We start from the raw sequence: 24346 nt of genomic DNA, 5'->3' as shown, positions 1-24346 counted from the left end.
TGGATGTTTGTTTGACCAAGCGGCAAATTATGCTATGTATGGTCACGGTTTCAGAACGGCGTCGTTTTGGATGCTGTGTCAATTAAAAAAATATTGCTTTCTTTTGCCGTTAACTGCGTTTGTCTTCAGATTTGTAGTTTCCTTCCCAAACTTTATATTCACAATTATAGAAGTCTATGTTCATAATTATTGAATTTTATGTTCATAATTATAGAACTCTATGTTCATAATTTTTAAACTCCATATTCACAATTATTGAACTTTATGTTTATATAATTACAGAACTCTATGCTTATAATTATAGAATTCTATGTTTATAATTTTTGAACTCTAGAAGTCTATGTTCATAACTATAGAACTCTATGTTCAGAATTTTTGAACTCCATGTTCAGAATTATTGAACTCTATATTCACAATTATAGAACTCTATGTTCATAATTATAAAATTCTATGTTCATAACTTTTGAACTTTATATTCATAATTTTTGAACTCTATATTCACAACTACAGAACTCTATATTGTAACAGTATATTCACAATTTTTTATGTCGTTGAATTCTTTTGACAAATGGAAAAACAGTACCACTAACGACACCGCTACTCCTGAATTGCAGAACGACGTCGTATTGGATCCGTCTCCACCTTGCAAGGTTGACACGGCTCCATGGCATAACAGTCCTGACCAAGCCCCTCTAGATGTACTTAACGTTGCCAAAGTTAAAGGTCCAAGTGTATTTCTATTAAACCAACTAGGCCTATGCAAAACTTGTCCCACCCGAGAAATTCGTCTGACCCGAACTTACCATCGTCAAACAGAATTGATAGCCGAATCCAATCTCGAAAATCTGAATCGCCCCATAACATATTTAATTTGTTCGGGTAGGGTTAGGATATTTCATATCTGAACCCGTACGATACTCGAATATTTAGATTTATACATATATATCTATATATAGAACGACATCGTTTGGGATTTGTATTTATGTAATCGACTAGGGTTTCTCATTTGCATTGTCGCTCCTTCACTCCTCTCTGAGAGATGTCTGAGTTCCCGATATTTCTCTCTTCGTCTTAAAACCCGTTCTTCCCGAACTCCCCTTCGAGTCTTCGACGGGAACTTTTATTCCTCTTTGAGACGTTTGAGTTCTTGATTTCTCTCTTCGTCTCTGTGCAAAACTCGTCCCTCTCGAACTCCCCTTCGAGTCTTAGACGGGAATCGACGCCGTTGTGATCTCTAGTCTGGACTCTGGTGGAAGCCTAGCAAAGACGCCATTGTTGGTTGTTGTCATTCTGACCTTCTGCTATTCACTGGTGGAACCGTGGAAGCCCCTAGCTGGAAGTTAATATTTGAGATAATGTCACATGGGGTCCTCCGAGTATAGTGGTTTTGACACGTTTAGTCCTAAACTTTCAAATTGACCATCTGTGGTCCTTCGACTTTCAAATTTAACCATCCCGTGGTCCAAGTTAACCACCCATGGTCCTTCAACTATTAAATTTTAACCAACCCTGGTCTTTTCAATAGGACTATGACTGGTTAAATTTCGAAACTTGAAGGACCATGAGTGGTTAACTTAGACCACGAATGGTTAAATTTGAAAGTCGAAGGACTACAGATGGCCAATTTAAAAGTTTAGGACTGAACGTGACAAAATCACTATATTTGGAGGACCTCAAATGATATTAACTCTTAATATTTGAAGGTTTACCCTAGTTCTCAGATGAATTCCTGATTATGAAAGTAAATGTGTATGTGTATGTGTATGTAATATGTTATATGTTCTGTTGAGCCCTAATTTGTGGGCATTTTCATAAGATGATGAATTCTGAAATACATGAATTCCTGATTATAGAAGTAAATGTGTATGTGTATGTAATATATTTTATGTTGACTATTGATCCCTAATTTTTTGGCATTACCATAAGATGATGAATTCTGTAAAATGTAAATACGTGAATTCCTGTCTTCCTATATCCTGATTATGGAAGTAAATGTGTAATGTGTATGTGGTAGAAGCTTTTACTGTTAATATGTGAATTTGTTATACAATAACTCTGATGCCCAATTGCCCATCTTTATGGATGGAGAGTAATCAAAGCATCAGTGGGACTGGACCTCTTCCATCCTCAATACTAGATGAACAAGGAGTACAAACCCCAAACGTTGAGACAGATACTCAACAACCTATGGTCACTCCTACTGTTCTTGCTGCTAAGATGAAGAAGGAAATTGAGTCTTGATCCAAAGTCTAGATCACTTTGAAAATATCTTAGATTCTGAGGGTAAAGTGATTAAAGGCAAGTGTCTTTACTGTGCAAAACTGTTTGCATGTGAATCTAAAAAACATGAGACATTATCTTTGAGAAATCATATGTTGGGCTGCCTTAAAAATCCTCATTCAAAGGATACAAGGCAGTCCCTAGTCACATTCAATATTGTTTCCACTGTTGGAACAGAGACTCCTGAGGGGTTTTGGGGACATGGTCTTTAATCAAGACGCCATTAGGAGGGCCTTGTGTGAGATGATAATCATAGATGAGCTCCCTTTTATGATTGTTGAGGGCCAGAGGTTTAAGAGGTTTATTCTTGTTGCTTGTCCTTGGTTTCAGATCCCTTCTAGGTGGACAATTTCTAGGGACATCTACCAAATATTCTTAGATGAGAGGCTAAACCTTAAGAAGTTGTTTAGGGTGGAACCCAAAGGGTCAGTTTAACCACTGATACATGGACTTCTGTCCAGAGGATTAATTATATGTGCATTACTGTACATTTTATTGATGACCAGTGGAAGCTTTAGAAAAAATAATTTCATTTGTCCCTGTCTTTCTCATGGGGGGGGGGGGGGGGGGTATTGCAAAAGCCCTAGAGAGTTTTCTATTAAAGTGCAGGATTAAAAATGTGTTCACTGTTATAGTGGACAATGCTTATTCTAATGATACAGTTTTGGGGTTTATTAAGAGCAAGCTGTTATCTTGGGGTTCTTTTCTGTTAGGGTGCAGTATATGCACATGAGGTGCATAGCACATATCCTAAACTTAGTGGTTCAAGATGGTTTGAGGTTTGCAGATGTGTTAGTGAAAAGGGATGCAGTGAGATGAGTTTGGAACTCACTTGCTAGGTTGAAAAAGTTTAGAGATCTTGCTGATCTCATTGGGGTGGAAGCTAAATAGCTTTACAGCTTGATGTCCCTACAAGGTGGAATAACACCTACATTATGCTTAACACTGCAATTCAATATCAAAATTTGTTTGAAACATATGAGAAAAATGATCCATCTTTTTCTGCTGACTTGGGTGATTCTGTTCCTTGTTTTTTGGATTGGTGTTCTGTGGAAAGCTTAGTGAAACTTCTGAAAATTTTTTTATGAGAAGACAATGAGAATTTATGGTTCTCTTTATGTCACATCTAACACATTCTTCTCTGAGATCTCTAATCTAAGTTGCATGTTGGAAGATATGGTTACAGCTAAAACTAGGACTAAAAAGGTAAACACTTTTAATTTGATTTGCTTTGTGCTTGATTTGATTTGCTTGATTCTGTTTTAACTTGTAATTATTTTTTATATGATTTCTGTATTTAACAGGCAATGAGAAACAAATGAAAATCAAGTTTGAAAAATATTGGGGATCTAGAAAAAATGAACTTTGTCCGTTTTTTTGCCAATATTCTAGAACCCAGAGATAAGGAGGAGTACATGACATATCAATTTCTCCAGCTGTATGGAGAAGTGAAAGGCGAAGTTTGTTTTTCCAAGGTGCAAACTGCAATCGTTGAGTTGTATAACGACTATGCAACTACATACTTTGTCAGTTCTACCCAGTAAGAATCCTCTACCCAATCTGTCCATGTAACACCCCCCCCCAAAACACATGCTATAAAAAGCTTTAACACATGCAGATAACACAACTAAACAACTAGCACAACAGAAGATTAAAAGATAACTGGATAAACATAAATCCAAGTCATGGGGTGTTATGCCACGTCCATCAACAAAGATGAACGCTACGGCCAAATTTGCATGGTATACAACTATCCCAAATCTCACAAGTCTACAACTAGATAGGCACACAGGCCATAAAACAAACGGAAGGAGCTATGCTATTGGGCACTAGACTGCGCTCTCTCATCTAGACATCACCTGAAAGATCACAAATAAACATGGGACGACGCCCGGTCAGTGAATAATGCTGGTAACCCACCAATACATGTGAAATAACATACATAAGTAAGGTACATGGGACGACGCCTGGTCAGCGAATAATGTTGGTAACCCACCAATACATGTGAAATAACATACATAAGTAAGGTATAAGTTGTAAAACCATTTTCGAAACGGAATACATATATATAAGTCTAAAACCAAGAGTAAAAGCCAACGTAAGACTCAACACTCTCAACAACAACACACGGGAACACATCCCAAGACCACAAGAACAACATGACTCACAAAAGAGTCAAGACATGGTCTATCATCACTCAATAGATCAAAACCTGACAAGCACAACGCCAAGGAAATAAGACTCACACAACCGGCAACACATGCCTTTGTGACTACACACGTCACAAGAGAAGAACTCACCAAAGTGGCTACAATAGCCCCCGTGACATCACCCATCACGAGTTGATATGCCTGCCTTATGCCCGGTTCCAACCTTATGGCTACCCCCAACCTTGTTTCTTCTTTCCAACCATTACCTCCAGGACCCCTGTACTTCTTAGTCCAACATTTTCCCTCCTGGGACCGTCGTCCCCCACCAACAAAGCCACCAATTTCATAGTACACAAGGTACCGTACACACACACGGCGACACACGCCTTCCCAAGAAAATACGTGAACCTGACACACAGGTCACAACTCCATAATCACGTCACGGCCACCACGAGGACTGCTGCAATACCTTGGTGACTAGTGTCCCATACCATTAATCGTACAATCCAGGTAAAGCCACACACGCATCACACCTCAACAGGAATCAATCAACGGATCACAACGAAGGTATGAAACATACTCAATCAAGGAATGAGTCACAGCCCAACAACAACAACGATGAATAACACAAGTTATCATCAACTAATAAGAAGGTACAAACAACACACATGCTAGCATTTAAACACCGAACTAGCATGCTCATCAAACGGGTAAACCAAAGATAGTTCCGAAGAACATACAAGACTCATCACGGTTCAACGAAACACAATGTTGAACACTTAGCACGATTCAAGACACCAAAGTCCTACATGGATACCTACCACATAGTTCTAGACATACGAAACATCAAGAAGACACTCAAATAGTTCCACAAAAGAATATCGGGAAGTCCAAAGACCAAATACCGAGTCAAAAGAATCACAGGGAACAAATCCCCGCCATCACCACAATATGTACCCGCGGGTAGGCCCCTACCCGCGGTTCCGCCCACGGGTACAGGCCTCCCACCTTGTGTACCCCGCGGGTGGGCGGCGGGTGGGGCTCCTACCCGCCGTTCCGCCCGCGGGTACAACCTGTACCACAACATCACACTTCGCGAAATTCATCTCCAAACACAAATTCAAGTCCAAAACATGTCAAATCTCACCCAATACAACAAAATGACTTGAATTATAGGAAATGCCAAGCAATGGCATACAAGAACCCTAAACACAAGCTCTAGATATGAATTTTCACAAGACAATGTATAAACACTCACATTTCATAGCAAAACACATGTAGAATCCAAGAAAGCACATATAGGTAAACAAAATAGGTTTTGTAGAGCATGGGTTACCTCTTGTAGACTAAAAGACTTCACTTTACAGCTTAACAAGCTCTTCTCAAGGCTCACCTTCCAAACCCACTTCAAACACAAACCAAAAAGATCATAAAGATCCTACTTTTAAGAAAAGACACCTAAGATGGAACCAAAAACACAAGATGGACTTAGATCTTACCCTCCTAGATGCCCAAATATAAGAAAGGTTGAATCTTGGAAGCAACTCTTGAAGTCTTGGCAAGGTCTCAACTTGGCTTGGAAGAAAAGCTACTCACCTTTTTAGAGAGAATGTAGAGCTTAATTTTTTTAGAAAGTGTAAGGGATAGAATGAAGATGTCTACTAGGTTAGGTTACAATACTAACACTAGGTGAAAGGTCAAGAATGCCCTTACTAACATTAGGAAATGTAAGGAACAAGGGAACTCCCTTCAAAGCTCAAGGTATAACTTTGACTTTGGAATTGACTAGTCAAATACTAGTCCTTAAATATTGAATTTCAGGATTTTAGGAATTAATTCCTCAATTGAAATAGGATTAATTACTCAATTAACCCATTAATTGAATTTGGATTTTGGGGTGTCACATCCTCTCCCCGTTCAAAGTAGCTTCGTCCCCGAAGCTTGGGTACGACGAATTAGAACAAACGGTAATAGGAAACAACATTGTGACAAGAGGTTCAAGAACGAATTCTTCTGGTCAAAACTCAAAAGTTTTAACAAGAATTCCAAACAAGAAAGAAGGCATATCAAATCAAGAGTTGGCAAGAGTTTAACAAAAGGTTTGATTGAGCATCATGAACTCTAGACTTAACACCAACATCAACTTCTAGATAGCAACCAAGAACTAGACAACTAACTCCAAACACCAACTACTAGGCTAGCTAAACAGCAAGGTAACAAGCAAAGCAAGCAAACACATAGGGCAAGCAACAACCACCACCAAACTAACAACGACAAAAAGGGAACAACAACAAGGAAAAAGGCTAACGGGATTACCACAACACAAGCTAGAACTCCTCACTCTCCGACTCCTCGGCCTCTTCAGACTCCTCGACCTCCTCAGACTTCTCCTCATCTTCGTCTCTGCGGCTCGAACTGGCCTCAAACTGGTCTAGCCTCTGATGCACGGCAACGAACTGCGTCTTCATAAAGGCAAAACCCTCCTCGATCAAACGGTTCTGCTGGCGAAGCAACGCGACAATGCGCTCCTCGTGTGCCATGGCATCATGCTCCCTCTTCGTGCGAGCTTCTTTTCTTCTCCGGTTCTCCTCACTATCCGAATCACTTTCTTCAGCTTCAGCAGCTTCCGGTGCTCCCACAACATCCTCACGATCGGCTTCATCCTCGGCTTCCTCATCACCTCCCAAGCTTTGAACAGCGAGGCTCAACTTCCCGACATGGATTCCAAGCTCAACTGCCAATTCGGCCCGTTCTTCAGGTGCTTTCCTTGCAACTTCCTCAAGCGTGATGTATTCACCATCATCCAACTGTTCGCGCCTCTGCGTTGGCCCATGGCCATAGGGCGTGAGCTCGAGGGTAGAGTGCAGTCGAAGGACTTGTGCCCTTCCTTTCCACAGTTGAAGCATCGTAAGGGGTTCCCCATGCAGTCCTTGCCCCTATGGTTTTTGCTGCATTTTGGGCAAGGGTAGCTCCCTTTATTAGCTTCGTTGTTTCCTGGGGGTGGCCTCTGTTCAGCTGGATGGCTCGGCCTTGCGTTAGTGTCGTTTCTTGTTCTTTTCATAGGTGGTGTCCCACCTCCTGTGTTTCTTTTTCGAATCTGTTCCTGAACCCCACGCTGTAGTAGTTGGATTTGATAGAGATTGGCGGCACTGGAGTAGGCCTCGTTGAGGGTCTGGGGTCCGCTTACTATTAGTGACTTTCGGGCTTCGAAGTTGAGGCTTGATACAAATCTCTCTATTTTGGTTGTCTCTGTGGGGGCTAGTTCTGGCGCGAAGCGTTCCAGTTCGAGGAATCGTTTATGGTATTCCATGACGGTAGTCGTTCCTTGTTTTAGGTGAAGGAACTCTTCATGCGTAGATGCTCTTATGTGGGCTGGGTAGAATCGTTCTCGTAGTCGTGTTTTTAGGTTTTCCCAGTTGAATCCTGGTTCTTGCCTGTAAGTGGGTCCCTCGTGGATCCACCAAAGGTCTGCCTCGTGTCCGAAGTAGAATGAGGCTACCTCTACACGACGTTCTTCTGGGCATTCTACCAACCCCAGAATTTTGTCGAAGGTCTGAATCCAATCCTCAAGGATGGCGGGATCTTCTTCTCCCGAGAAGGTGGGTGGTCTATGGTTTGAAACTTGTTGGGCGACTTCTGAGTTTGTGTTTGGTGGAGGTGGTGGTGGTCGTTTGTTGCGGAGAGCTACGTCGCCTAGTGCCTGGGTGACTTGGGTTAGTTGCTATAGGGTTTGAGCCAGGGGGTCATGTGTAGCGGGTTCCGGAGTCCTTGATTGTCTTCTGGTTGGTGCCATGTTGCTGATCTATAGAGCCAATGTTTATAGTAACGTTGAGTTAGAGTGTTGTACCCTTACCTTGATGTGATAAGCGAAGGGGAGTTTCTTAAATTAATGAGGGATAAAGTGAGGGGAGGTTATGTGGTGATAGGTAGGCTCACAATCTCACTGCGCGTCCTAAGATTCCTAATTTCTGTGTTCTTAAATACTTATAGTTCAAGCCTAAGTTCCTAGAGTCTGGTCTTTAAAAGTCTTATCCTAGGGCCAAACTTAGGCTCTGATACCAACTGTAACACCCCGAAATTTTTGAACTTTCAAAAACTTATATAGTAAAGGTGAATTCTCATTAAATCCCAAAATCAAACATAAGAGTGCGGGGTGCTATGCCACATCTGAGCTGGAGAACTCAGATGCACAGGCTAACTAACTAAAATCATCAATACAAATGTCATTACATAATCATGGCACGCAGGCTGAAGGGAAACTAACTAATATATGCTTCGGGTCTCTAGCGCGCTCCGGGTCTATCCATCGGTGCCTGAAAGCCAAATATATCTGTTCAGCGAATGATGCTGGTAACCCACTCCAACACGTCGAAATACAATATATATATATATATATATATATATATATATATATATATATATATATATATATATATATATATATAATGAAAACCATTTTGAAGCAGGAAGATATATACTTAAGAGACTCTAGTTTTAAAACCAGGAATAGACTCAGCAAATCGGGGCAAGCACAATAATCAATGATAACAGTTAGGTAGAAACAACTATCATAAGGAATACGCAACTAAGTTCACAGATCACTTTCAAATCAATCATATCATTATCCAATCATCACTTGTGACACACAATCACACTGTGGTGGCGCCACGGGACCAATCACATGCCCCGAACATGAGGGTTAGTGTATATAGTACTAACACGGCCCCGCAGCACCCTACATCATACCGCAACATGAAGGGAGTTGATCGCAACCAACCCTATAGACCGCTAACGAACTCAGCGGCGGATCACAGTCCTACACACCGCTGACGCGCTCAGTCGGTGGACTGTGATCCACTTTACAAGGGGGGACTTACGATCCTACACACCGTTGACGGGCACAGTCGGTGGGTCATAGCGGATCAAGCCCTACACACCGCTGAGGGACTCAGTCGGTGGGCGATGATCCTCGGAGACTACGACCCTACACACCGCTGGCCCACCACTCGGTGGGTCGCAGCTAGCCGTAGCCCTACACACTGCCTGATTACTCAGGTCGGTGGACTACAGCCTTCCTCGGGCTTATTGGCCCTACACACCGCCTGGCGCGTCCTGGTCAGTGGGTCATAGCACCCGAGGCCCATGTGAACCGCAGCCCAAGAAGTGAATCACTGACCGCAGCTAGGGGAATGAACCGCAGCTCATAAGTAACCAAACAGTGGACCGCAACCCTATATAATATTTATATACCGGACCGATTGCAACCGGTCTGGTTAACAGTTGGGATGGTTCTCAACCCATCCAACTGCCCCTATAGCCAATTTGATCGCAACCAAATTGGGGAATCATGCATCACATAACACATAATAGCACATATTACGTGTGATCATTCACATACTAAGAATCGCTCTAAGGGGTTCATACGACTTCCACCTAGGCCAACGGGTTACCAATTCGACTAGCATGCAATTCCTAGACTCTTTTATCCTACGAATGGTACCCGAAACATCAAACTAGACTCAAGCACGACAAACGGGGTCCGTTGGGACATCACGGGGAATGGGGAACATCAAACGGGAAAGCCAAAAACCCGGGGTGGGTGACAAACCAGTGGGTAGCCGGTGGGTGGAGGGCCACCAGCCGGCGACAACTTCCGGGCAGACGACTGCCCGCCAGCTGCCCGCTGCCCGGCGGTCTTACTTTGGGCAGCGGGTAGGTGGCGGGTGCCCCTACCCCCACTGACTCTTTTATCAAAATACGCGTCCTGGGATCCTTCGTGGAACTCGAAACCATGCTTAGACACTTTTAAACGCAATTAACAACACCACATAGGCATTTAATGGATCGAAAGCAAGAATCATCCTAACATGACTTCTAGACACGAACAACACCCAAACATGCAAATTCCCACCCAAATATAAATCAAGAACACCACAATATCAATTCCCAATCCAACCTAGGACTCTAATCCCTCCCAAATCATCAAAATCATATTTTACTTTCATTATCAAGAACCATCAAGATTTATCAAGAATCATCACATAAATATCAAGAACCTCTTTTTAACATCAAGATCTTCAAGATCCCTCATAAAATCATCACATCACTCAATCAAGATTATATCATAATATCATAAAGAAATTCATCAAGACACAATGTTAGGAATAAATGGTAAATTTTGATGAGCCGAATGTATTTTTGAAAAATCAACTAGTCCCCAATTTTATTCTATTTGAGTCAATTTGAGTCTACAGAGTATGGTGCACCCACATCATGCAACCCATGTATAAGTCTGGAAGATCATAATTTATTTGAAGAAGTTAAGCGGGATTATAGCTTAACACATTTATGATGCGGATAAGTTACCAAGAACTATGCTAGAGGAGTTGGATGATACGCGTGTGAGCTATGCCAAATGATCCTAAGTTCGAATCTCAAGTGAGACTATCTAAAATCGTATGGGAGACTAACCTCCACCGTATTGCACCAAATGAAGAAACACACCAAGTATGGTGGACCAAGCATAAAATCGAAACAGAGCATCTCACCACGAACAACAATCAAGCTTTTACAGCAGGTTCCAGTATATTATTCTACAAGGAGGGAGAAAATAATTGATATATTTTCATCTGAACATCAATCTTTTACGGTGGAACCGGAGACGCTCGAAGGAGGCTGATTCACGGAGAAATTGTTTCATACTCAAGCAAGAATCAGCAGAAAAATTATTTGATCAACTTGACATGTTAGAGCATTTATGAAGGACAAGAAAAATCAAGCTTGCCGCACCGAACTTATTCAAATTTGGAGGCTACAAAATTCAAGACACGGCAACAGGCAAAATATTCAAATCATCTGACAAAAGGAGAAAAGACTTCTACCTAATATTTCAGATCAAGTTGACAATATTATTTGATCAACTACAATTCAAAATGGACGATCGAGATCGAAAGTTGATCAACGGGCAAATAGTTTTCATTGGCTATAAATTGCCCAAGCAGACTTGAAGACAAACATGAGTTCTACAACGAAGAATATCCAATTAATCATCAAGTGATATATTGAGCTATACACGATAGAATTCAAGTCTGAGTGAGAGAAAAATCTTATCTCTTTGTAATATTCTCTACTGAGTGTAGAAAGAGGGCGGAGTAACTAGAGAGAGTGAAAAACCCTGGTTGAGTGTAGCTTTGTGCGTAGCACTCGTTGTAAAGGGCAGAGTAATAAGGGGAGCTTGTGAAAACCCTGTGAGAGCGTAGCTTTGTGCGTAGTTCTCGTGGTGTAGGAGTACAACTTGGTGCGAAGTACTCGGGAAGGCGGAGTAACAAGAGTAGCTTGCGAAAAACCTTGGTGGAGTGTAAGCTTTGTGCGAAACACTCAGAGAAGTGTCCGTGGACACTTATTCACTATTGTATCTGGGTGATCGAAGAATAGTGAATTTCCTCCTTGGAGTGAAAGGAGAAGAGTGGACTAGGAGGATTACACCACCTCTGAACCACTATAAATCTCTCTCTCTCTTTACTTACTGCTCATATATTTTGTGCATGCTTATTCTAACTATGAACTAACCCGATTACGATTTATCGCATATCTTTATCTGTCTGGATTTAATAGTTCCCACGTTTGCATGCAAGCCAAACTTTGCGTACATCATCCTTGAACCATATCAAGTGTTTCTAACGTGTTGCATGTTTAGAATCTCTCTTTGAGCACCGCACTATTTAAGCATAACACTTTACTGTTATATATTCCGCTGTGCACTCTAAGTTGTTTAACTTGTTGATGCTTGTTACTTAGAGTTGAAATTACCGAAGTGTTATTTGCCTTGTGTATTTTCGAAGAAAGTTGAAAAGTTAGAGAAGTCTATTCACCCCCCCTCTAGACATCTCGCCACCCTTTCGGGACCAACAAGTGGTATCAGAGCGGTTGTCTATTTGAGTCAATTTTGACTGTTAGATAGATCTCAAAATCTTCAAGATGAAGAGAGATATGGTTCTCGCTCAAAATCTGCTTTTCTCACTTAACAAATTTGATGATTGGAAAATTCGAATGCAGGTGCACTTATCTGCTCTAAATGACGAAATGTGGGAAGTCCCCCACAAATGGTCCTATCCAAATTATAGAAGTTAACACCGCCGCCGCACTAACTCCAAATGCTCCAAAATATGTTCCAAAGAAAATGGAGTGGACAAGTGATGATAGAGGACGAAATAATTTGGACAACATTGCCAAAGATATTTTGTTCAAGGCCGTAGATGACACCATATTCCCAAAGGTGCATCACCGACATGGAAGCTCGATTGATCAAGATCCTTGGAGAAATCACGGATCTGGGAAAGACTGTGACACCCCAAAAATCCACATTCAATCCATGGATTAATTGAGTAATTAATCGTATTTCAATTGAGGAATTAATTCCTAAAATCCTGATTTTTAATACTTGAGGACTAGTATTTGACTAGTCAACTTCAAAGTCATGTTGTACCTTGAGCTTTGAAGGGTGTTCCTTTGTTCCTTACACTTTCTAAATGTTAGTAAGGGAATTCTTGACCTTTCACCAAGTGTTAGTATTGTAACCTAACATAGAAGACATCTTCATTTCACCCCTTACACTTTCTAAAACATTAGCTCTACCTTCTCTCTAGAAAGGTGAGTAGCTTTTCCTCCAAGCTAAGTTTAGACCTTGCCAAGACTTCAAGATTTTCTTCCAAGATTCAACCTTTCACCTATTTGGGCATCTAGGAGGGTAAGATCTAAGTCTATCTTGTGTTTTTGGTTCCATCTTAGATGTCTTTTTCTTAAAAGTAGGATCTTTATGATCTTTTGGTTTGTTCTTGAAGTGGGTTTGGAAAGTAAGCCTTGTGGGGAGCTTGTTGGAGTGTAAAGTGAAGTCTTTTAGTCTACAAGAGATAAACCATGCTCTACAAAACCTATTTTGCTCACCTATATGTGATTTCTTGGATTCTACTTGTGTTTTTCTATGAAATGTGAGTGTTTATGCATTTGTCTTGTGAAAATGCATATCTAGAGCTTGTGTTTAGGGTTCTTTTGTGCCATTTCTTGGCATTTCCTTTGATTCAAGTCATTCTGTTGTATTGGGTGAGATTTGGCATGTTTTGGACTTGAATTTGAGCTTGGAGTTGAAAATCCCCGAAGGGATTATTTTTGGACACAGGGATGTACCCGCGGGCGGAACGACGGGCAGAGCCCTACCCGCCGCCCACCCGCAGGTACATGGCCTTGTGGGTAGTGTACCCGCGGGGAACACTTCGGTGTTATGATGGGATTTGTTCCCCGTGATTATTTTGACTCAGTATTTGGTCTTTTGACTTCCCGTTGTTCTTTTGTGGAACTATTTGAGTGTCTTCTTGATGTTTCGTATGTCTATAACTATGTGGTAGGTATCCATGTAGGTCTTTGGTGTCTTGAATCGTGCTAAGTGTTCAACATTGTGATTCGTTGAACCGTGTGTTCTTCGGAACTATCTTTGGTTTATCCGTTTGATAAGCATGCTAGTTTGGTGTCTAAATGCTAGCATGTGTGTTGTTTGTACCTTCCGATTGGTTGTTGATAAATTGTATTATTCATCGTTGTTGTTGTTGGGTTGTGACCCATTCCTTGATTGAGTGTGTTTCATACATTCGTTGTGATCCGTTGATTGATTCCTGTTGAGGTGTGGTGTGTGTGGCTTTACCTGGATTGCACGATTAGTGGTGTGGGACACTAGTCACCAAGGTATTGCAGCGGTCCTCGTGGTGGTCGAGACGTGATTATGGAGTTGTGACCTGTGTGTCAGGTTCACGTATTTCTTGGGAAGGCGTGTGTCGCCGTGTGTGTGTACGGTACCTTGTGTACTATGAAATCAGTGGTTTTGTTGGTGGTTTGTTGGTGGGGGACGACGGTCCCAGGAGGGAAAAGGTTGGACTAAGAAGTACAGGGGGTCCTGGAGGTAATGGTTGGAAAGAAGAAACAAGGTTGGGGGTAGCCATAAGGTTGGAACCGGGCATAAGGCAGGCATACCAACTCGTAATGGGTGATGTCACGAGGGCTATTGTAGCCGGTGTTTTGTGTTCTTCTCTTGTGACGTGTGTAGTCACAAAGGCATGTGTAGCCTTGGCATGTGTTGCCGGTTGTGTTCGTCTTATTCTTTTGCGTTGTACTTGTCGGGTTTTGATCTATTGAGTGATGATAGGTCATGCCTTGACTCTTTGGTGTGGTCTTGGGATGTGTTCCCGTGTTGCTTGTGAGAGTGTTGAGTCTTATGTTGGCTTTAACTCGTGGTTTTACACTTATATATATGTATTCCGTTTCGAAAATGGTTTTACAGTTTATACCTTGTGTATGTTATTTCACATGTATTGGTGGGTTACCAGCATTATTCGCTGACCGGGCGTCGTCCCATGTTTATCTTTGTGTTCTTTCAGGTGATGTCTAGTCGAGCGCGATGTCTAGTGCCCGATAGTGTAGTACCTTTCCCTTGTTGTACGACCAGTGAGCTGACTTGGTTTTTAGAGTTATGAGTTTTTGGATAGAAGTAAACCATGCAGATTTGGCCGTAGCGTTTATCGTGTTGATAAGCGTGGCATAACACCCCCGTTTGGATTTTATGTTATCCAGTTATCCTTTTTCTTCCGCTGTGCTAGTGTTTTGTTATGTTATCTACATGCATTAAGGCTTTTATTATAGCTTGTTTTGGGGGGGGGGGGGGGGGTGTTACAAAGACCATTACCCAGAAGGAAATATCGCTCAATGTGTTACGCGGACTATCTACAAGTTGGGATATGAAGGTGACCGCAATGCGCGATCATAAAGATCTAAGGACATTATCTACGGATAAACTCTTTAGTGATCTTAAGGCGTACGAGTTCGAGATGAAGACACGAGTCGAAGAAGAACGTGATGAACGAACATCCGCACTGATGGCCGAACAACCATCCTCATTAAGGTCAGTGGTAAATAATGATTTTTTATCTGACGAACAATTTTCCTTATTTGTTAGGAAATTCAAGAAGTTCATGCGAAAGAACAAAGGATCACCACAAGGAAATTCTTTTCGAGAGAATAGAAGATCAAGAAGGGAACCGGTCGAAGATAACACAAATGTGTGTTACAATTGTAGAAAGCCTGGACATTTTATGGCCGAATGTCCACACCCCAAGGTGGACAAAAATTCGAATACTTCTCCACAGGTGGAATACAAATCCAAAGAGAAGAAATTCAAAAAGGGAAAACGGAAGGCACTAATAAGTGATCCGCTAGAAGCAAGTGAATCCGAAGAATCATCTAGTGACGAGAGTGATTCATCACAAGAAGATACGGCGCTACTATGCCTAGCGGGCAAGACATCCGAACATGAGGAATGCTATATGGCGCGTGAAATCGACGAAGAGGTATCTTCTAGTTCTTTTAGCTCTTTTAGTTCCGTTGACACTTCTTTCGAGACTCAAGAGTCATTTCAAAGTCTTATGGAAGATTGTCAAAAGTTCATGGCCACTCATACTCAAATCAAAGAGCGCAATAATACGTTAATCCTTGAAAGGGAAGAAATAGCACAAAAATTGCAAAATGCTCTAAATGAAATGAGTAACTTGAAAGCCGAAAATGTTCGACTTCAAGAAGAGTGCAAAGCTAGAGAGGTTCGAGAACATAACCTTCGGGAAGTAATCGCATCATTTACAAATTCATCCAAATCCAAAATAATCGATAAAATGGTAAACATGCAAAAACCCGCTGGAGATAAAGCCGGACTAGGCTTCGATCCATCATGTTCTCAAACCCCTGTGAAACTGACTAATTCTACTACTACTTTAATTAATAAAGTTCCGGTGGTAAAATTTGTGAAAAGTCAGTATAGCACAATGAGACAAGGAATTTGTAATCAAATAAATGCCCAGAGAAATGTTGCAAGGCCGAATCCAAAAATTAATATCTCGGATAGGCAACAAAATTTTAAAAGGCAAAAATTTGTATATTAAAAGAGAGCCAATGAGTCTAGTGCAATAAAACCTCATAGGAATATGGGAAGAATTCCGAGAATTGGGGCTGGGAGATTATATCCCTCAGAACAAGATTGGTCGCTTGAAGACAAACCATGGACCAAGTCCAGATTTGCTCTTTTTCATAGAATCAAGCAACTATCTGCTTCCCAACCTGCACCAAAGCATTATTCGCAAGTGCGTTATGATTATAGAGTCTTTAATGGTTACAAATCACCTACTCTTGGATCAGTGGGATCTAGGTGGATTTGGATGCCAAAAATTACTAACACTAAAGGACCCAAACAAGTATGGGTACCTAAAAATAATTAATCTTTTTTTGCAGGAAGTTTGGTATTTCGATAGCGGATGCTCTCGACATATGACCGGCAATAAAGCTAGTCTAGTTGAGTTCAAAAGTATCGAAGGACCAAAAGTAGTGTTCGGTGGAAATGATCGATATGGAATGATAAAAGGAACAGGCGCAATTGTGAAAAATGGTCTACGAATTGATGACAAATCTTATGTCGAAGGATTAAAATTCAACTTGTTTAGTACAAGTCAATTTTGCGACAAAGGATATCTCGTAGAATTTTACAAAGGCAAATGTCAAGTCAAGGACGAATCTACGAACGAAGTCGTACTCGCCGGATCAAGAAAGAAAAATATGTATGTTGTAGATTGGAGTACAACAAAGAAATTTCTATGCTTGATGACAAACAATTTGAATGAAGCTAGTTGGGAATGGCACAGAAGGCTAAATCATTTGAATTTCAAAACCATCAACAAGCTTGCCAAAAATAAATTAGTCGAAGGACTACCCAATATTGTGTTCAAGAAGGATCAAATATGTGACGCATGCCAGAAAGGAAAACACATCAAAACATCATTCAAAGCCAAAGCTCAAGAGTCAACATCAAGACCCTTAAGTCTACTGCACATGGATTTATTTGGTCCAGTAGACCAAGTAAGTATAAGTGGTAAGAAATATACTTTGGTTGTTGTTGATGATTTTTCCATGTACACATGGACAATATTCATCAAGAAAAAGGATGAAGTCTTACTAAAGTTGCCAGAGCTATTGAAGCTACTGCAAGTCGAAAAGGACATGAAGATTGCAACAATACGAACCGATCGAGGAACAGAATTTGTGAATAGAGTAATTCAATCGTACTGCAATTCACAAGGAATTTTACATCAATTATCTGCTGCACGAACGCCGCAACAAAATGCTGTAGCTGAAAGAAGAAATCGAACACTCAAAGAAGCCGCACGAGTCATGATAACAGCCGCCGGTCTACCAAAGAGATTTTGGGCAGAAGCAATCAACATGGCGTGCTATACTCAAAATCGCAGTCTAATCCACAAGTCCTATAACAAAACACCATATGAATTATGGAAAGGGAGAAAACCCAATCTCACCTATTTTCATACATTTGGTTGTAAATGTTTTGTACTTGTTAATGGAAAGTCTCAATTAAAGACTTTTGACGAGCGAGCGGATGAAGGAACATTCTTAGGATATTCATCTACCAGCAAGGCGTATAGAATTCTCAACAAATCAACCATGGTGGTAGAAGAATCGATTCCCGTTGTGTTCAATGAAGATCACGACAAAAATAGTGAAGGTAATCGTGATTTAATTATTTCTAGTGATATGTTGGAAAATAATGTGTTGCAGGAAGTAGAAGAATCAAGTGATATGGGTACTCACCAAATTGAGGAAATATCCAATATGATACCCGAAATGTCACGCACACCTTCAACCGAAATTGCACCCGAAATTCCAACGGAAGAAATCCTAGTAGATGAACCCGAAGATTCACCCGTCAACAATTCGCAACAAATGGAATCACACCAAGTAGTATTCCAACAAGAAGGAAACTCTGAGAATCCAACAAGTTTCCAACCAAATCGAAAATGGCTAAGAAGTCACACACATGACTTAGTCATCGGAAATACGAGGGACGGAGTAAAGACACGGTCATCTACTAGGAACCAACAACAAGATGTATCAACAAGGGATGCAATGTTCTCATTCTTTCTATCACAACTGGAGCCAAAAGAAATTGACGAAGCTTTAGCCGATCCAAGTTGGATAGATGCCATGCAAGAGGAACTAGATCAATTCAAGCGCAACGACGTATGGGAACTTGTTCCAAGACCAACGCATCAAAATGTAATTGGCACTAAATGGGTCTTTAGGAACAAAGCAAACGAAGACGGCGTCATTGTTAGGAATAAAGCAAGATTAGTTGCGAAGGGGTATTCACAAGAAGAAGGCATTGATTTTGATGAGACATTCGCCCCCGTCGCACGACTAGAAGCAATCCGGATATTTCTAGCATACGCTCGCACAAGAATTTCATCGTATATCAAATGGATGTAAAGAGCGCATTTCTTAATGGCTTACTTGAAGAAGAAGTTTACGTCGAACAACCACTCGGTTTTGAGGTAAAAGACGTTGGTGATCAAGTCTACAAATTAAAGAAGGCATTGTATGGGTTAAAACAAGCTCCGCGAGCTTGGTACGACACCTTGTCGATGTTCTTAATTAGTTGTGGATTCACCAAAGGTCTAGTCGATAAAACCCTCTTTAGAATTCAAGAAAATAATCACATTTTATTAGTACAAATTTATGTTGATGACATTATATTTGGAAGTACTGATAAATCTTTATGTGAGAAATTTTCTAAGCTCAAGCAGAACAGGTTCGAGATGAGTATGATGGGAGAATTAAATTACTTTTTGGGACTGCAAGTCAAGCAACTTGAAGAAGGAATTTTCATAAATCAAGCCAAGTACACAAGAGATCTTATCAAGAAATTTGGCATAAATGGAAACTCCTCAGTCAAAATTCCCATGAGCACATCTCAAAAATTGGATAAAGATGATGAAGGAAAAGATGTCGACCAAACGATGTATCGAGGGATGATTGGATCGTTGTACTTAACCGCAAGTAGACCAGACATATCCTACTCGGTTGGCGTATGCGCGAGATTCCAATCCAAGCCCAAAGAAAGTCATCTGATTGCAACCAAGAAGATAATTAGATATCTCAAAGGAACAATCAGTGTGGGATTATGGTATCCCAAAGAAGGAGATTTTACACTAACTGGTTATTCAGATGCAGATTTTGCAGGTTGTAAAATAGACCGAAAATGTACCTCAGGGACATGCCAGTTCTTAGGGGGAAGATTGGTCTCTTGGTTCAGAAAAAAGCAAAACTCCATAGCTACGAGCACTGCCGAAGCCGAATATATTGCAGCTGGGAGTTGTTGTGCACAAATCTTGTGGATGAAGCAACAATTATTGGACTATGGGATTAAGTGCGAAAATGTTAGCATTTTTTGCGATAACACTAGTGCAATCGCCATAACCCAAAATCCGGTGCTTCACTCACGAACCAAGCATATCGACGTTCGACACCATTTTATCCGAGGCCACGTCGAAAAGAAAGATTTGAAAATCGATCACGTTCCCACGGAGAATCAAATTGCCGACATTCTCAAAAAGCCGTTGTGTGAATCTCATCTTCTCGAAGGAGTTCGGTACATGCAAAATTCTTCCTCGGAGAGCTTTCAAAATTTCATTAATGCTGCCGAAAAGGGGGAAGGATTGGCAAGTCATTTTGTACCACAAGTGTATGCATATGCATCATCACAGCCGAGAGCTCCACAGCCGAGAGGACCTTTGGTGGAACTCATTTGACCAACAACAACAAGAGGTCAAGGTAGAGGCCGTGTGAGCATGCTAGATTCTCTTAGAGGTACTTGCCCTAGCTCAAGCTCAACCCCTCATGATGTGTTGCAACCAACGCCAAATGCACCAATGCCGAAGCCTATTGCTACAAGGATGCAAAAATTGCAAGAGCTTCAAACCGAATTCGAACATCGGAGTGAACAAATGAGCGATGGCCATACGTTCGATGAATGCATCTTTTGGCACGAAGCAGGTGTGTTGAAAGGAGACAACATAAGAGAAGCTTACGGTAACTACGTGACCGGACAAGTAGCAACACCTTTTCAACACAAGGGCCTCGAGAAGGACTTCAAGAAATTGAGGGCTCACATCAATGCTAAATTAAGAGAGAGGTAAAAATTTGATTGAAAAATTTTTGGTGTATAATTTATTTTAGCTAAGCACATTATCTTTTGATACTATATCCATGCTAAGCTAAAATGGGTCGAAAATGCATGACAACAATTTGGTACCATACTTATCTAGTGTGTCATAGCTATTTTATTTTATTTGTGTTTAGTATGTTACAAGATTTTAATTTGGACCTAGAGCTAATTTGTAACACGTATAAAATGAGAATATAAAATTAAGGGGGAAGAAAAATTGAAGCTAAAAAGAAAAATGCAAACCCCACGATCAAAGTCTCAAGTATACGTTTAGGATTGTCCAATATTAAAAATCTCTAAGTCTCAATTTTTGTTAAACCCGTCAATTGGCTAGTCGAAATAAAAGCAATTAAAAAGAAATTATTTTTCAAAATTGACAAAGCCAAAATGACTTGGGTATAAGTTTCGGCATCATCAAAAAAGGGGAAATTGTTAGGAATAAATTGTAAATTTTGATGAGCCGAATGTATTTTTGAAAAATCAAGTAGTCCCCAATTTTATTCTATTTGAGTCAGTTTGAGTCTACAGAGTATGCTGCACCCACATCATGCAACCCATGTACAAGTCTGGAAGATCATAATTTATTTGAAGAAGTTAAGCTGGATTATAGCTTAACACATTTATGATGCAGATAAGTCACTAAGAACCATGTTAGAGGAGTTGGATGATACACGTTTGAGCTATGCCAAATGATCCTAAGTTCAAATCTCAAGTGAAGCATTTTTACCTTGCTTAGGAGACTATGGAAGCCGTATGGGAGACTATCTAAACCGTATTGGAGATTAACCAAGAGGGAGACTAGCTAAGCTTGGGAGACTAACCTAACCTACTTGGAGACTAACCAAGGAGAATGCACAAGTCTCACAAGAGCCATGCACCAAATGAAGAAACACAGCAAGTATGGTGGACCAAGCATAAAATCGAAATAGAGCATCTCACCATGAACAACAATGAAGCTTTTATAGAAGGTTCCAGTATATTATTCTACAAAGATCATGAAGGAGAAAATAATTGATATATTTTCATCTGAACATCAATCTTTTACAGTGGAACCGGAGACGCTTGAAGGAGGCTGATTCACGGAGAAATTGTTTCATACTCAAGCAAGAATCAGCAGAGAAATTATTTGATCAACTTGACATGTCAGAGCATTTATGAAGGACAAGAAAAATCAAGCTTGCCGCACCGAACTTATTCAAATTTTGGAGGCTACAAAATTCAAGACACGGCAACGGGCAAAATATTCAAATCATCTGACAAAAGGAGAAAAGACTTCTACCTAATATTTCATATCAAGTTGACAATATTATTTGATCAACTACAATTCAAAATGGACGATCGAGATCGAAAGTTGATCAACGGGCAAATAGTTTTCATTGGCTATAAATTGCCCAAGCAGACTTGAAGACAAACATGAATTCTACAACGAAGAATATCCAATCAATCATCAAGTGATATATTGAGCTATATACGATAGAATTCAAGTCTGAGTGAGAGAAAAATCTTATCTCTTTGTAATATTCTCTACTAAGTGTAGAAAGAGGGCGGAGTAACTAGAGAGAGTGAAAAACCCTGGTTGAGTGTAGCTTTGTGCGTAGCACTCGTTGTAAAGGGCAGAGTAACAAGGGGAGCTTGTGAAAACCCTGTGAGAGCGTAGCTTTGTGCGTAGTTCTCGTGGTGTAGGAGTCCAGCTTGGTGTGAAGTACTCGGGAAGGCGGAGTAACAAGAGGAGCTTGCGAAAAACCTTGGTGGAGTGTAGCTTTGTGCGTGCTTAACTATGAACTAACCCGATTAGGATTTATCGCATATCTTTATCTGTCTGGGTTTAATAGTTCCCACGGTTGCATGCAAGCCAAACTTTGCGTACATCATCCTTGAACCATATCAAGTGTTTCTAACGTGTTGCATGTTTAGAATCTCTCTTTGAGCACTGCACTATTTAAGCATAACACTTTACCGTTATATATTCCGCTGTGCACTCTAAGTTGTTTAACTTGTTGATGCTTGTTACTTAGAGTTGAAATTATCAAAGTGTTATTTGCCTTGTGTGTTTTCGAAGATAGTTGAAAAGTTAGAGAAGTCTATCCATCGAACGGTTAGGGTATAACCTCTTAATTCCAAATAACTGTCAGTGCATTTATCGTCTAAAAAGACATGTGATTTGTCATGAGAGTTAAATGATAACATGCTGTGACCAATTGAAGAAGGTCTCGGTTATGACGATTTCGTGACCACGATTCATTACGAGAGAGATTGAACACACGAAACATAGAGATGAGTTATTACACAGACGAACGTAGACAAGATTACAATCATCTCTCGTCCTATATCATTACATAGAGCAATGTCACTCTTAAGTTCTTCTCACTCTCTTCTTGAGCGGATCTTCCTTAATTTCGTGAGTCTCCTCTTCACAGAAGTTCTTCCACGTGATGTAATATGGATCTTCCCTAAAAGCATTTATCGTAGGATTGGATGGACCAAGTGGAGGATGAACATTCTGCAGAATAGTCGAGTGTAGCTTTTAGTAGACGATCCATGAGAGCTCTCTCCATGCTCAGTAGATAGGCTAAGAGATTTGAACATCTCTTGAACTTCTTTCAGGTCTTTCTTCGGCAAGGATACAGAGGAGGAGATCTCTTTCTTTCCCTTATCCATTGTCATGAATTGGAATGGGCATTCTATTGCAAGATGTGTCTATTTATAGGCAGGAATGGCCGTTCATACCGAGGTCTGACACATATTCCATGTGAAAGACTAGACATACACAGATATAGAGTTCCAATGTTTCAGAAGAAGATTCCTGACGAAATGAGATAGATGTGGCATAGCATGCTCAAAAGATAAAGTAAATCAAATAAAGATTTACTTCTCTCGTTTAGACATTTCGTGTAGCATCTTTTTGAGTTAAATAAAAAATGAAAGGAGTGAGGTTTCGGCAAGATGCAATAAGAGATATTTATTGATGATGATCCGAGAGAAACATCAGATGAGAGTACATAGAAAAGATATTTAAACAAAAGAAAGTTATTTCTTTGTTTTTCCCTTCACGTCCTTGTCCTCCACACTTCTCATTGACATTATTTTGCCTAACTCCTTACAAAACCACTTTGCGGTCTTAACTGTCTTAGACCCAGAAGGAGTAGGTGCTGGCCTTGCTTTACTACCAGTGTCAGATTCACTGGCGTTAGTGTTTAGGTACATGAGATAGTCACGGTCAGCAAGAGGATTTTTCCAGTCTTCAGCAGTGGGAAAGTCTCGTCCTCCTTCAATTTGTGGTGGAGCTTCATGAAGATCAGCAATGGGATTCTCTTCCTCTTCAGAGCTGAGAGATGCAACATCTTTTTCAGGCAGATCATCATCGAAGGAGAGATCTAGGGGAGCGTGTTCGCTATTTCCAGGGTAGAGATCTCCTTGTTCCTCTCTTAGCTTTTGTGCAGCTTCTTTCTGCTGTTTAGTTTGCAGTCATGTGACTGGCCTTCGAGGTGCCATAATCAAACTATTTCTGAGTTTTAGAAGAGAAATGCGTTTGTGTGAGATTTGTGTTCAACACTCACGTCCTTTTATAGCTGATGTTTAGCATGGAACATTGAATGACCATTCAATGTCTTTACGTTATTCATCGAGCCATTTATTACGGCTTTAACCATTAGCACATAATTTAATAATGACCACGGAGAAAATGTAACAGTCACAAGATTTCATAGGGGCTTGTGTGTGACACCCCGAAATCCAAATTTGATTAAGGGATTAATTAAATAATTAATCCTATTTCAATTGGTAATTTAATTCCTAAAATCCTGAAAATTCAATA

Source organism: Ipomoea nil, unplaced genomic scaffold, assembly GCF_001879475.1.
Source record: "Ipomoea nil cultivar Tokyo-kokei standard unplaced genomic scaffold, Asagao_1.1 scaffold2694, whole genome shotgun sequence".
Classification (NCBI taxonomy): domain Eukaryota; kingdom Viridiplantae; phylum Streptophyta; class Magnoliopsida; order Solanales; family Convolvulaceae; genus Ipomoea; species Ipomoea nil.
The sequence above is the reverse complement of the archived record's forward strand: the minus strand, read 5'-3'. Positions refer to the sequence as shown.